This window comes from Lampetra fluviatilis, chromosome 4 (genome assembly GCF_964198595.1).
Source record: "Lampetra fluviatilis chromosome 4, kcLamFluv1.1, whole genome shotgun sequence".
Classification (NCBI taxonomy): domain Eukaryota; kingdom Metazoa; phylum Chordata; class Hyperoartia; order Petromyzontiformes; family Petromyzontidae; genus Lampetra; species Lampetra fluviatilis.
In genome coordinates, this window is record NC_136278.1 from 9,633,309 (window position 1) to 9,647,304 (window position 13,996).

General features: G+C 42.7%; 1 protein-coding gene across 1 annotated transcript in view; it reads left to right on the forward strand.

The window, feature by feature from the left end:
* The window catches only part of LOC144931556 (adhesion G protein-coupled receptor A1-like), a 160,232-nt gene that overhangs the window by 667 nt on the left and 145,569 nt on the right, over window positions 1-13,996 (forward strand). The gene's annotated exons all lie outside the window — the stretch shown is intronic.

Below are 13,996 nucleotides of genomic sequence, written 5' to 3' on the forward strand. Positions count from 1 at the left end.
AACTATACGTTTTTCTTTAAAAACAATTATACGCCCGTCTTATGAAAATGGTCATGCATGATAAAAGTTATTTCTGAAATGAAAACATTTCACTATTGGTGCTAACATCGCCGCTTGACGATTATCAGGCTTTGGAAATTTGGGTAATGCTCATTTATTAAAGCACAGTCCTGATGTGCCTAACTATCAAGCATGTGAATATGCAAGCTGAAAACTGACCTCCAGCCTTGGCTTTTTACTTGCTGAACAGTGATAATGAAATGCTCTGCTGCCGAACATGGTCAGAGACACGCGTGATATTCATTATTTGACACAATGTACCAATTTGTCAGTGGAGATACCGACGTATTTTTTATTGTAACAATGTTTTATATATCTAAATTTGCACCTCACAATCACTGAGGAATCACGAACAAGCTGGAAGGCAGCCAGGCGGTCAGCCAGCACCAACGATTTCACAAGTTCTGCAGTCATCTACAGTGAGGGAAAAAAGTATTTGATCCCCTACTGATTTTGTACGTTTCCCACTGACAAAGAAATGATCAGTCTATAATTTTAATGGTAGGTGTATTTCAACAGTGAGAGACCGAATAACAACAAAAATCCAGAAAAACGCATGTCAAAATGTTATACATTGATTTGCATTATAATGAGGGAAATAAGTATTTGACCCCTCTGCAAAACATGACTTAGTACTTGGTGGCAAAACCCTTGTTGGCAATCACAGAGGTCAGACGTTTCTTTGACCACCAGCTTTGCACACATCTCAGGAGGGATTTTGTCCCACTCCTCTTTGCAGATCTTCTCCAAGTCATTAAGGTTTCGAGGCTGACGTTTGGAAACTCGAACCTTCAGCTCCCTCCACAGATTTTCTATGGGATTAAGGTCTGGAGACTGGCTAGGCCACTCCAGGACCTTAATGTGCTTCTTCTTGAGCCACTCCTTTGTTGCCTTGGCCGTGTGTTTTGGGTCATTGTCATGTTGGAATACCCATCCACGACCCATTTTCAATGCCCTGGCTGAGGGAAGGAGGTTCTCACCCAAGATTTGACGGTACATGGCCCCGTCCATCGTCCCTTTGATGTGGTGAAGTTGTCCTGTCCCCTTAGCAGAAAAACACCCCCAAAGCATAATGTTTCCACCTCCATGTTTGACGGTGGGGATGGTGTTCTTGGGGTCATAGGCAGCATTTCTCCTCGTCCAAATACGACGAGTTGAGTGGATGCCAAAGAGCTCCATTTTGGTCTCATCCTACCACAACACTTTCACCCAGTTGTCCTCTGAATCATTCATATGTTCATTGGCAAACTTCAGACGGGCATGTATATGTGCTTTCTTGAGCAGGGGGACCTTGCGGGCGCTGCAGGATTTCAGTCCTTCATGACGTAGTGTGTTACCAACTGTTTTCTTGGTGACAATGGTCCCAGCTGCCTTGAGATCATTGACAAGATCCTCCCGTGTAGTTCTGGGCTGATTCTTCACCGTTCTCATGATCATTGCAACTCCACGAGGTGAGATCTTGCATGGAGCCCCAGGCCGAGGGAGATTGACAGTTCTTTTGTGTTTCTTCCATTTGCGAATAATCGCACCAACTGTTGTCACCTTCTCACCAAGCTGCTTGGCGATGGTCTTGTAGCCCATTCCAGCCTTGTGTAGGTCTACAATCTTGTCCCTGACATCCTTGGAGAGCTCTTTGGTCTTGGCCATGGTGGAGAGTTTGGAATCTGATTGATTGATTGCTTCTGTGAACAGGTGTCTTTTATACAGGTAACAAGCTGAGATTAGGAGCACTCCCTTTAAGAGGGTGCTCCTAATCTCAGCTCGTTACCTGTATAAAAGACACCTGGGAGCCAATTTATAACATTTTTGACATGCGTTTTTCTGGATTTTGTTGTTGTTATTCTGTCTCTCACTGTTCAAATAAACCTACCATTAAAATTATAGACTGGTCATTTCTTTGTCAGTGGGCAAACGTACAACATCAGCAGGAGAGCAAATACTTTTTTCCCTCACTGTATATGTTAAGATGTTTTAATTCAATTATTTAGTATTTATATACATCGGAGAAAACCGGAGCACCTACAGAAAATCTATATGTGCAAGGGGGCAACACTCATATGGAAGAATTTTGAAATATACTTTTGCAAATTTGTACTTATATACTTCATTTATCTGTAACTGTTTATTTGTGGTGACTTGCTTCCCTATCCTATACTTTGCACTCCTATAATGTTTTTGTATTTCTTGTTGTTGTAACGTTCTGACCCTCGCCTACTGGACATCTGTGAAAACGGGCTTCATAGCTCATCAGATTCCTCCAGTTTACGTGAAGATTCTTATTCTAATTCTGAGACGGGTCAGATGACAATGGTCCGCATTTTGCTATACCATCTACTCCTGGCGAATCTGGAGGTGGCACCTTGATGCCTACGGGAAGAGATGTCGCAAAATTTGTGTGGGATCCACCAACCCTCGCTGCCTCCACAGTGCCAGATTAGAGGCATGTGCTACCAGTAACCGGTTATATGTTTAGATTATCTCGGAGTCCATAATTCATACTTGGACTATCATTGAGGTTAAATGCAATCATGAGCAGTAATTCTATTGTTGTAGAGGAATGTTTCAATGGAACTAAAAACTCACGTTTTAAGGGAGTCGATTCCTTTTTAAGTAGATTTGCACGTAGACACACACTGACACATTCTTTTCAAATATCCAAGTGGCACTAAAAATGTAAAATTGTAATAATATTTTTGGACGGCTAGGATTACGTATATATTCAATGTCGGTTGGCCAACTTGCTTGTCAAGTTATTTGAAGCTGTGGCACCAAACAATGCTATATTTTAACATAATCTTCGGATCTAAATCCTAAAATGCCAGATTTCTTGATGATAATCATTCCGATGGATGTTGTTCTAAACGGTTTCCCCCAGATGTAACAATCCATTTAATGATAATCGAGATTTCCCCTTTTTTTCTGGCAACAAAACAGGTGTTAAGATGTTAAAACACCAAACTGAAACCTTTTACAAGGAATCACGTTAATGCAGACATGATTCCTTGTAAAAGGTTTCAGTTTGGTATTTCAACATCTTAACACCTGTTTGGTTGCCAGAAAAAAGGGGAAAAACCTATTATCATATTTTGATACTGGCAAAGGAGGTCGCATGATGTAAGTGCATTTAATACATTATGTTTTCCTATTTACCTTCACTTTTTTTTTATTACAGGTGGCACTAAAGATATTTGCTCAAATGTGTTGAATATGCCTTCATTCTTGAGATTATATCAGTGCCTTGGAAACCTCTGCCTCAAGACCACATCAATAAATACCGAATTAAACGAGCTCAAGAATGTCCTTCCACATACCAGCTCGAATGATCTGCTGCTTACCTGCCACACAAAGAATACTTTTTATCAAGGTCTCGCAAATATATAATGTGCCATCGATGGTGGCAGTGATGAGAGGCTAGAATAATTAAATTGTCTGCTTCATTCTGCTAAAGTCATTTTATAATTGTGCTGGACCATGGCTGTTCTCAGGTTATACCTATGCTCATGTATCCCCGTGACTTTAAAGGTGTTATGAATATATGTATTGGTATTTGCGCCATTATAGCATTGCAAGAGTATTGCAGAGATGCTACATTTCAGATGGGTATAGTCTTCCAGTATGGGGTGATGTAGGCTATGTGGTTTTATGCAATTAGGCAAATCAGGTCATCTGTGCGTAATTTGAAAATTTGGCATATTTGGACCGTGACACCAGCACATATGGCCCTCCTCTTCTTTAAATGAAGTCACGGTATTTAAACGTTCGCTGTGAAGCTGATGGCCGATTTATATATATGTGGCTGATACACCCATTATATCAACCAGGATGGCTGCTGGACTTGAACCACGAGCCTCATGAGTATGCCCGACCTCATGAGTATCCGATAAGCTCGCAGTGTCAATTACCTTGCAATAGTTTACCAAGACCTAGGCACCTGAACTGACCCTGTAAACATCACAAATTCAATTGAATTCAGAATCTGCAAACTCTGATTCCTGTCACTTCGCTGATCTCTAAATCAGGTGTCCACATATTTTGCATCGAGAGCTCAAAGCTGCAGGCCACAGCCATATAACACGTGTCCCGATAGATACTGTATAAATGTAACATTTATACATTTTCACTGCCAATATTATACGCAGTAAAATATGTACGCAGAGTTACATTTCTTGTGTTGGAGATAATGTATTTCATTGGGATAGGAGAGAGATGCATTCAGAAATGTTAACATAGACGACAACAATGATATATGAGATGCATTTAGACAATATCCCATTGACTCACCCACCTACAAACTGGCCCGATTTTATCTGAAACCTTGCTTCCATTCAAGTGAACTTTGTGCATTTTACATGTCTACATTTGTATTCGTTATTCGAGGCCAAGAAAACTGGAAATGTCGGTCCAGACATCTGTGGTTGCCTACATTTTCACAAGTCTAGTTATATATTTTTTATTTGATCATACTGAACCCATTGAGAGTGTATTTCTAAATGTATCCAGTATTAAAATGTGGCACATGCTTTTTTCTGCATTGTCAGCACGATAAAGGAACTGGTGGCTGGTGTGAAGCTATGCGTTATGTTCTCTGTGCTTGCTGACACAGAAAGTCCCCTGAAGAACTGGCCACTATAACATTCGGAGACTTTCACCACGATGCCACTTTTGCACGTAACAGTTTTCCCTCCACATCGTTGCAGAGCACACCACATTAAGCATTGCACTAAAAAAAGTATGTAGTTTGAAGTATTGTTTTCTCTCATGCCTTATACAAACTGATTATAGGACGTACAATTATGAGATGGAATTAATCGAGGATAGTTTTTACTTGCCCATCCACCATTCCAGGTCCATCAACAAAAATATGTTATCACATAATGAAACAGTGGACTGATAAACAATAAAGTAAATAGCCATTTAAAAAAATTAATAGATTTTTCATCCCCATTGCTGTGATAGCTATAAAAGATATCAGTAATTAAGTCAAGGACATATTTCTCCACGTGAGTTTTAATATGTGCACACACCTGCTCCCTGTGTTCGCATGAGCGAACACAAGAATAACATTAGCTTTAGAAATGTTGGGTCAGTTTTTATACAAGTTTGTTTACACAAAATATATGTTTGTATACCACATTATGAGAAATCATTAATAGTCATATAAACGTAAGGAAAAAAAAATTAGTTTACCCAAAAACACTGCACCAAGTCTCAAAATTAATTTCCAGGAAGATCCTGATAAGGAATGTTTGACATATCCCTTTTCCCATAACGTTACATCATCTAAATCCAGCTCGATCGCTGCCGTAATTCATAATAATCGACAATTGGCAATTGGATGTAGGCCTGCCATAACCGCCACCACCTTTCATGCTCCTGCAATGTAGCATCGCATCCAACATGAGCTGATTTCCTCACTCGGTGACCTCCATGGATACCCTCTCAGGCAGCATACCCTTCCTTGGCTGCCACTCCATCATTGTTCTTGACCATCGGCCATCGTCATTTCAGCGACGTGTCCTGCCTAAGCCTCGCTTGTCTTCATTTTTTGTTTTTATTTCATTGCAACGCAAGCCTGGTACAGAAGCGGGGGTGGTGGGGGGCAGAAATTACGCGAAAAAAAGCCCCCGAGATCGACCGCGACAGAGCTTAGTGAAGGGGGAGAGCATTTTGGCTGACTACCCCATTTGGGTTGGGAGCCACGAGCGGAGGAGCGAAAGTTTACATGGGGGAGGGAAAAAAGTAATGGAAAAGGTAACCTAACGTCAAAGGGGGGTAGGGAAGAGGGGGGGGGGCAAGAGGAAAAAGCACGTGAAAAGCACACGATCAACCACCACAAATACAATAATTTACACGCGATGTATGAGCTTGTGAACTAACCTTCCGCAGAACATGAATGTGCTCCCGCCAATTACCCCCACCTGCGCACCTCACATTAGGCTCCGTAAAACAGTGGGGGCCGTCTTGCTTCGAACTCCCGTTCTCTGTATGCAAGTTTTGCGGCTTAAGTGCTCGATACCCGCTTGGGCAGTGAAGGTGTTATGCCACTGCCTCCACGAGGGGCGTTCATGCTCTCTTCAGTTGGTCAACGTTACCTTCTTGGCTCGTGATGTTGAAGGTTTGTAGTGAAGTGTGACTGGGCAGTTGCTGAAGGTCATCTGGGGCAATCTTGGGAAAAGTCCGAGAATTATGCTTCCACTTACTTTTCTTATCGGATAGAATCACGTCTTTAACCTGTGTATGTTCTCTCAAAAAATGTATGTAAGTATGTTCAGCTTCTTTCGCACCGTACGTAGCCCAACTGTACTAATCGGAGGTGTGGTGGATACTTTAGAGGGTACACGCATGTTGGAAAGCTCACTTTCTATTCCTTGTTGGAGTATATACGCTCTCGTGCGAGGAAGCTGGAGTATATGGAGGAAATGAAGATCGAAAAGGGTGAACAATCAACTCTGTGCATAGACCATTCAAAAACTACTTGCTGTACTGACTTCTAAAAAAATATGATTTTGATGTCTGTGCCCATCGACAAATAATTAAATACAGAATCAGTTTGAAGAGATGGCATGCTTGCTTGTCACGTATTATACTAAATCCGATTGAAAGTGCCGGGGATGTTGTTCATTAATTAGAACAATTACAAAAAAAAGTGTTTTTATTGATTTTATTTGAGTGGTTTAATAGTTAATGTGCTGAACAAGAGTTTGATACTTAAGTGCATAAAAAAAGTAAAGAGAACAGCTTATTGACTCGGGAGTAAATGCCGTGCTACAACATTAATGTACCCTGAGGAATGCAGGTAGAACATACATCACCAGCTCTGGACACTCACCAATGTTCCTGTAAACCAATGACTTATGTATAGTTTGCTGAAGAATGACAAATATTTCTAGAGGCAGAATGTATTTCCACATGGCTGATGAGTATTGATTATTGCGATGTTATACACTGTGGACATGTTTGTAATATATGTTGTTTGTTCTGGCAGAGACTCTTGGGGAAGGTAAAGGTGTTCTCAGTTTACTTTGCGTTAAAGGTGCTAGATAGAAGTGATATGCCCTATTAAGATTCTAAAAGTCCCTTGGCAAGCAAAACCCTTGTGCAGTAGCTGTGTAATAACATTGCTATTCCCCAGGCCACAATGAGAGTTTTCTGAGATCTAACGAGAATGACATCTCATCAGATGTAAACCAAAGAAAGTGATGATGTACTTGCTGACAGTGCGGCATAAGCACATATGACAAAAATGAAACACATTCATCAATAACACTGCTGTAAAGGAGAAAATACATTATTTGAATACATATCATATTGGCGAAGACCTCGGGGCCGGCCCAGGACATGCTGTTGGGACTATGTCGCTCAGCTAGCCTGGGAATACCTGTAAATTCCTCAGGAAGAGCTCCAGTCTGTGTATAGTAGTATATAGTCGTGTATAGTGTAGTAGTGTACAGTAGTGCAGTGTATAGTCGTGTATAGTGGAGTATATAGCAGTGTAGTGTATAGTCGTGTATAGCGTAGTGTATAGTAGTGTATAGCTTAGTGCATAGTAGTGTCGTGTAGAGTGTAGTGTAGTAATATATAGTAATGTTTAACACGTAGGCTTTCGCGGCCAATATCATCCATAAGGTTTTTTTGGGTTAGATCGCGTAAATATATAAATGTGTCGTTAAACCTGCCACCACCCGACACAGCCAACTAGTAAGGGTTGTCACGTAAACAGAATATTCCAATTCGTCACTAGTACAGCACATACCTGTGTGCTGTACTAGTGACAAACACACTATTGGAGTCTGTTACCAGGGAAAAGGAGATCTGGACCGCCACTGCTCAACATACTGCTGCCGCGACCCTCACCAGGCAAAGGGGACTGAGAAATGAACGAAACGAACGAATATATAAAAATATATATAATTATTTATTATATATACTTTTATATATTAGGCCATTGCAATCACAATTAGACATGGGCCTACTCTGCTACTAAGATGGGCTATTGCTCAAGATGTCACCTGTTATTTAATGTTTCCTCTTTAGGGCAGTGTTATTGACTAACGTGTTGAGCTTTTGTGATCAGATGTAAAAGTCTTATCAGACATCAATGTGCGTATGTAGGATTGTTTTCTCTTGCTTGTTGAGCTTGCTAATGTGCTCCACGCTTTGTGTGAAAAACATGCACGGAGGAATTGTCCTGTCAGGGCCTGCAAAGCATAGCTTGCAATGCCCAACATTCATGAACTTTACACTCTGTATGCACACGGTACCTGTAAAGCGTATTCAAGCGATCGGAGTGTGCTCTGTATCCAAGCTCTTTGGAAGCCTATTGACAGTGCTGCACACACCCTCGCATTCCCATGTGACGATAATGCGCATAACCCCCAGCCTCGCAAATGTCGTTTTCGAGTGCATGTGTAATGTAGCTCTCAGAGACACTGTCTTTTTCAGTTATATGTATATTTATTATTAATAAAGTCCGTCGACTCACTGATAACTTAACAAGTAACCACGAGTGACTATATACACTTGGGTAACTTAAATAACTCTATTCTGAGACAACATAACTCTAGCCTTCCAAGAATACAAGGTGCGCACTCCAGAATGATGAAGACGACTCGTTCTAAGGTGACGATGGCGACGGCAATTCCCCCACAACAGCAACCCAGAGCCCCAGTTCACGCCGGCTTTCATCCCCCTCACAACCCGGCCACGACCCTATTCCCGAACCCTCTTTCACAGCACCTGGCCCTGTCTGTCTGTGCCCTAATTACAATTTACGACCGTTAGGTCCCTTGCTTCCCCTCACGCAACCCTGTCAAAGCTTGTCGCATCAATCATTATTAGCAACCACTTAGGTCCCACATTACCCTAACGTGACCCTGTCTGTTCCGTTACGTTAACTAGTAACCATGGCCACGGCAAGCCGTACTGTCCCTACATCACCCCGTACTGTCCTTACACATGTACATCAAAGGGCGGTGGACACATTCATTATCCAGGCAACGGACGCTAACATTTAATAGGGGTTTTCAATTCTGTTTCGCTCTCTGCAAATGGCAGAAATGTCATGATTACATCATAATATTGGTGTTGAGATCTCAGAAATTTGAAAACAACTGAGAGTTTTTTTTTCTTGATGAATACATTTACCGACAAATTTTGCCCCGCCGAAAATTCCAAAACAATATATTAAGTCTTGACACCAGTCAGCATTTATCCAAATAGCATATTTAATACATTTACAATCTGCAAAGCTGTGATGGTTTGTTTTGTCATGTGGCTTAATGATCCAGTGACATTGCACCCATTTGCAATAGCTGTTATTTCTGCCAAAGAAAAGTTGACAGTGTAAAATCCATGGAAACACGCTCATTCATATTCAACAAAAAAAATATGACTTAATCAGGATGTCTGATATGGTGAAAACTATAAGCGGGAAGCAAAAATGCGTTTTAACCAAATTTGCTATGGACCTAATGACAATTTATATGGCTGCTTTGCAAAACTCGTGAGTTAAATTAAATTGGCACTACACCATGACAAAAAGTCCTATTTAAGTAAGGTCACTGGTGGAACATCTCCAAACCTGCCTTTCTGATGATGTTTTTGTCAGTGTAAGCATTCCCTTTGTAATGCATTTTATTGGAGATTACCAAAAAATATTTCCACTTATTATAAGGCATTTGAAATATAATTAAACACCGTATTATTTACTTTCTTACCAGGTCACAAATGCAATGTGATTTTATGTAGCCTGACGTAATGTGTGGGTACACCCACCTCTTCTGTAATGTCTGGTCAGAGTAGACCAAATACCCCCCCCCCTATAGAGTCACTCTCGTGGAAGCTGTTTGACTGTCAGTGGTGTGAGCAAAGCAATCGCAGGGCTGTACCTTCGCCTTTTATGTACAGTATGTCAATAATAGTCTTTACTATTTTTTTTTCAAACACGTTATGAAATATATTGCCCACATTTAAACACGGCTATCCACATTGTATGGGGGGAAAACCCCAATTGGGAAGGCCTTTCTGTACCAATTAACTGTCTATGGTAGAAGGCTATGGTAGAAGCAGTTGAATTAAACAGCAGCCCTAAAGCACGTACGATTTTGACGAACTTTAAAAACACTTTTGTGCCCATTGTTTAAATATGATACATTTAACAAACATCTATAGATAAGGCTCCCTCATTTAAGCTGCAACAGCTGCCCTCGTAGATATTAGCCATGGTTCATGAGATGTTTCCGCCAACTACTGCAGCCCATTGTGGCAGGTTGGTGGCTTATATCGGTCCAATTCTGCCATCCGCTACTCCGAGAGCTGCTGTTTCCACTACCAGGAGACCATATTCTACCCCAAATCAGTCTAAGCAGTGGAATGCTCCAAAGGCAGACATGGGCAGAGTTGGGTGTGCGACGTTATAAGTTCAGTGGTTGAAGAGTGGCATTGTGGTAAGTCCAAGCTAGGGATGATTTCTGGATCTTAAAATTAAGATTTTTGTTCCTTCTGAAAATTGTGTTTTCATGCTGATAAACATAAAGAACCCCTATATAGCATATGCTATACAATTGGTACAAGTATTGTACATGAGAACATGAAACACACCAATCAGTGGTTTGACCAGCACCACAGCTTTTGTTTCCCCAGTCCTGATGCTTACAAACAAAACACACCATGTTATAGCCGTTAAGCCACGCTGTATGTAATTACAGAATGATCAACGAATAAAGTCCACTTTTTGGCGTAGTCTCTGAATGTCTAGCCTGCATCAGAGTTGGGATTAATCACCATCAAATTCAACTCATCATTATCAACAACATAATCATCTTCGCTTTCAAATAGTTTATCACCGTAATCATCATCATTATCATTTGTCTATAATGTAGTGTCATTATTTTCATCATAAATAATATAATATAACGTAAATATAAAATAGTGAATTATGTATGCACATGATGTGAATATATATATTTTGAAATATGTTTTGAATAAGTCGTCCTTGCGCTAATTTATTGTTATATTTCAATAGGAGCCCAATACAGAGCACAAACCGCGACGCAAGGGGGTTACAGAAACTCAGTCCCGAAGACTATGCACCTGTGTTAAAAGCAAGGGGGAGAGTAGGCTCGCTGCCCCACCGAGTGAGGTGCATATATTTTTATATGAGGGGAAGGTGAGGGAAAATAACTTAAAAAAGAAAGCAGAGGGAGCTGGGGGGAAGAGGGGGAGGGGAAATGCAGATGGGAAGGGGGGAAGTAAAACGGAAGGAATGAGCACTTAGGAAGGAATAACTTACACGTGCATTGGTGAACTTAACCTATCATAGCCACTCAGAGCGGTGATTGACTTCTGTCCATCTCCCGGGGGAAGGGAGGCACTTCTTGCTCCTGTCCCCTCACCCCGATCCCACAGCATATGCACTTTACACCAGGCTCCACAGGAATGAGGACCATCTGGCCTCGAACTCACGTTCCCATACCTTTAAGTTCGTGGCTTGAATGTCCCGTTCCCACGAGGGCGAGAAGGGTATTATGCCACTGTTTCCATGAAGGGGTTCATGGTTCGTCCATTTTTCTAGGTTGGCCTTTCAAGTCGTGATGTTGAAGGTTTTCAGAAGAGCATACTGGTCGCTCGATACTGCCTCCGGGTTTCAGACCCCACAGCGTTGTTTACATTGGAGTCCGTTGTTGCAGATGCTATCAGAAAAAGTCCGTAATAGTCGAGTAAAATTTCAAAATATCTGGGCATGACCAGAAGGCGTGGAGGTATCATGCATGAATTAAAATTGGATGAACTTCAGAGGCAGTGTTCTTGGGCCAAACTGGGTAGCCTGCCATATTAGAGTCCATTCATGTTGGGGCATGCCTCGGTTCAGGAGCCTGTTCCAAAGCGTCATAGTGGTGGATTTGGTATGAAATTTCTCACAATCTACCAAGTGATATGCCTCTGCTTATCTATATTTTAATTTCGAGATCTCTAGCCAGTCTAATATAGGGTGAATTGAACAGTCCAGGTTCTTACCAGGCGCTTTAGTGATGGCATTCCTGAGCTACATGTATGTATAGAAATGTGACCAGGGGATATTGTACCTTGCATGAAGGTGGTCGAAGGGCAACAAGTAGCCCTCCTTGGCTAAGAGGTCCCCGACGACTTCCAGTCCTGTTTCTCTCCAGCTTACCCACCACCTCATTATCTATTTGCCCCCCACTTTCAACGAAGGGTTGCCCCAAAATGGACGTCTTCTATGAAGAGGAACAGGGAGGGGGGTGTGTCTATCGCTGCATATACCCAGCATTGAAGAGGCCGTCCACACCGGGTTAATGCCCCGTGGGTCTATCTTTAGCCGAGGAAAGGGAATACCCCGCGAGGGACCACGGGCTCACAGACTCCTCCTCCCACCGCTTACCAATCCAGAAGAGCCAATCCTCCTTTAACTGAAAGAGTAAAATTGTGATAGTCGATCCGTGCAAGCTTTTGATTGCATATGAAGGACGATATTTGTGAGTGAAGCACCTTTAAAAAATGGACCTTTGGATCCGAGAAGGGACCATTTATCAGTAATATAGTAGTTTAATATAGGATTATCATCTTGATCAGATGTGATCTGTTGCGGAGGCATAATGGGACATCTGACCATGACGCTAGTGGTGTGGTAATTTCCTGAAATAGGGGAGGATGAAGCCAACCAGATATATAAACACAGACACAACTTCAACCGAGAAGATGGGTACAAACTGAGCAATCATTGGAAGGACGTTATTAACCAGGTAAAGTCTTAACTGACTGTGATGTTTCCATCCTACCTGCCTATGTCAGCTGTTATACAGGTAGGAACAATGTTCCACACTGCCCACCAGGGATGTTTAGTCTGTCTGACTGTCTGACGTGCATATATATAATATAAACAGCTCTTTGATTGGTGGAGACCTACTGCGGGATACGGAGAGGGGAGGGGCCTAAAGGAAGGGGGGTCAGGGGAGGGGCCTAAGCCCTAAGGATATGGGGGGGTGGTCAGGGGAGGGGCCTAAGGGAGGGGGGTCAGCAGAGGGGCCTGAGGGAGGGGGGTAAAGGGAGGTGCCTAAGCCAGGGGGAGGGGCCGATAGTTAAGGGGGTTGAGGATGTCGGGGAGGGTGGGGGGAAGGTAAACACGCCCAATCATCCAACTTCCCACCCCCCCCAAACGCCGAGCGGGGCAGCCATTGGTAGAGGTGGGGTGGAAACGCCCACTCATGCAATCCCCTCCCCACCGAACACCGAGCAACGCCGCGATTGGTTGACGATGTCGGAGAGGGTGGAGGGGAGGGGTAAACATGCCCACTCATCCAACTGCCCCCCCCTGAACGCCGCGCTGAGTGTGTGTGTGAGTCTGAGAGTGTGAGTGTGTGAGTCTGAGAGTGTGTGTGTGTGAGTCTGAAAGTGTGTGTGAGTCTGAGAGTGAGTGTGTGTGAGTCTGAGAGTGTGAGAGTGTGTGTGAGTCTGAGAGTGTGAGGGTGAGTGTGTGTGTGAGTCTGTGAGATTGAGTGTATGTGAGGGTGAGTGTGTGTGTGAGTCTGAGAATGTGAGAGTGAGTGTGTGAGTCTGGGGGTGTGAGGGTGTGTGTGTGTGAGTCTGAGAGTGTGAGAGTGTGTGTGTGTGAGTCTAAGAGTGTGAGAGTGTGTGTGTGTGAGTCTGAGAGTGTGAGAGTGAGTGTATGTGTGTGTGAGTCTGAGAGTGTGAGGGTGAGTGTGTGTGTGTGAGAGTGTGAGTGTGTGTGAGTCTGAGACTGTGAGAGTGAGTGTGTGTGAGTCTGAGACTGTGAGAGTGAGTGTGTGTGTGTGAGTCTGAGAGTGTGAGAGTGTGTGTGTGTGAGTCTGAGAGTGTGTGAGAGTGTGTGTGTGAGTCTGAGAGTGTGTGTGAGTCTGAGAGTGAGTGTGTGTGTGAATCTGAGAGTGAGTGTATGTGT